General features: G+C 44.1%; 1 pseudogene; it reads left to right on the top strand.

Moving 5' to 3' along the window:
• The first annotated feature begins 1,108 nt into the window (after positions 1–1,108).
• Positions 1,109–1,453, top strand: LOC112916512 (ATP synthase subunit g, mitochondrial pseudogene; annotated as a pseudogene).
• Positions 1,454–1,658: the final 205 nt, after the last annotated feature.

Genomic DNA, 1,658 nt, shown 5'->3' with positions numbered 1-1,658 from the left:
CTTCTTGCTGTGTCCTTACCTGGGAAAGAGAGAGGAAGAGAACTAGCTCTAGTGTTTCTTTTTTATAAGGATGCTAATCCCATCATGAGGACTCTACCTTAAAGACTTACTTGTCTCCTAAAGGCCTTACCTCCAAGGTCAAACCCACTGGGGATTAAAGTTCCAAAATATGAATTTGGGGGCAACACAAATAGTGATTCCATAGCACACCTCCCTAACCTGGGGATTGACAATACTGCCTATCCCTCGTTTTTGGTTTTCTCCTACCTTGTCTTTATAAAGGACATTGATTGTCTCCCTCACTCTTCTCTCTGCTTCCTTCTGGACACTTTCTTCCATGTCCTTCTCCCTCTGCTTCCATGAGATCTGTAATGCTGAGGATCCTCAGGGAATCTGTACCTGCTTCCTGGGAGGTTAAAGTAGTGGTCAGTTACTAGAAGTACGGATGATTTCACACTAATTGTGCTCTCTCTCAGGTCCCAAGTTGGAAGTTTGAAAAGGCTACAAATCTTTGTAATGCGTCTTTTACAAATGATTTCCCTGTACCTCCCTCATCGCATCTTGTGGCATGGATATATCTGTGATTTCGCCTGCCTAGCATCCAGTTTCCTTCTAGTAAACACACTCTGATTTTCCTATGGAACCACCCCTCTTCTCATTCCTAGACTTTTGGTTCAAGAGGAACTCGCTGATCCCACCCCTGACCACAGGGGCAGCATTTGGCTTAGGCCTGACCAATTGGAATGTTTTATCTCTTTGTAACTGAACTAGAGTTTGCTCCTTGGTGAGTTACACATAAAAGGACCACACCAAATGGAGTTGTCACACAAAGGAAACTTTATTTTGCAGCAAATATGGAGATCGCAGGCAATAACTTCCAAAGCCCTGACTTCCAAGCAAGAATGAATGGGCTCTTTTTATTTAGGGTTAAGGTAAATAGAAAGGGGAATTTTGCCTTCGTATGTAGAGGTGAGCATAAGGTCATGCATGCAAATTTGGGAAATATGCCTCTACATGCATTGTATGTTATGTTATCAAGGTTTGTACTCCTCCTTGGGTGGAGAGTTTAGCATAATGAGGTAGAAGTAACTGTCCTGACCCTGGAAACATGGCCCAGATCATCTATAACCTCGCCGAGAAAGCTCTGGCGCTGGTGAAGGCTGCTGTGACTTACTCAAAGCCTTGATTGGCCACATTTTGGCACTATGCCAGGGTTGAGCTGCTTCCTCCAACCCCTGCTGAGATCCCTACAGCTACTCAGAGCTTGAAAAAAATAATCAAGAGTGCTCCAACTTGTAGTTTCAAACAGCTCACAGTTAAGGAAGCTCTGCTTAATGGTTTGGTGGCCACTGAGGTGTGGATGAGGTTTGATGTGGGCGAGATGATAGTCAGGCGTGGCATCATTGGCTATAATGTTTGAAGACCAATCTTTAACATCTCTTTCTATGTGGCTTATTATTTGAGTGTTCTTGGCCCATGTGTGATCAGACTGGTTTTTTGTGTGTTTGTTTGTTTGTTTTTTTAAGATTTTACTTATTTATTCATGAGAATACACAGAGAGGAGAGAGACAGGCAGAGACACAGACAGAGGGAGAAGCAGGCTCCATGCAGGGAGCCTGACATGGGACTCAATCCTGGGGCCTCCAGGATCAGGCCCT

Source organism: Vulpes vulpes, chromosome 3 (genome assembly GCF_048418805.1).
Source record: "Vulpes vulpes isolate BD-2025 chromosome 3, VulVul3, whole genome shotgun sequence".
In the NCBI taxonomy this organism is placed as follows: domain Eukaryota; kingdom Metazoa; phylum Chordata; class Mammalia; order Carnivora; family Canidae; genus Vulpes; species Vulpes vulpes.
Note: the sequence above shows the minus strand (reverse complement) of the source record. Positions and strands in the feature narration are given on the sequence as shown.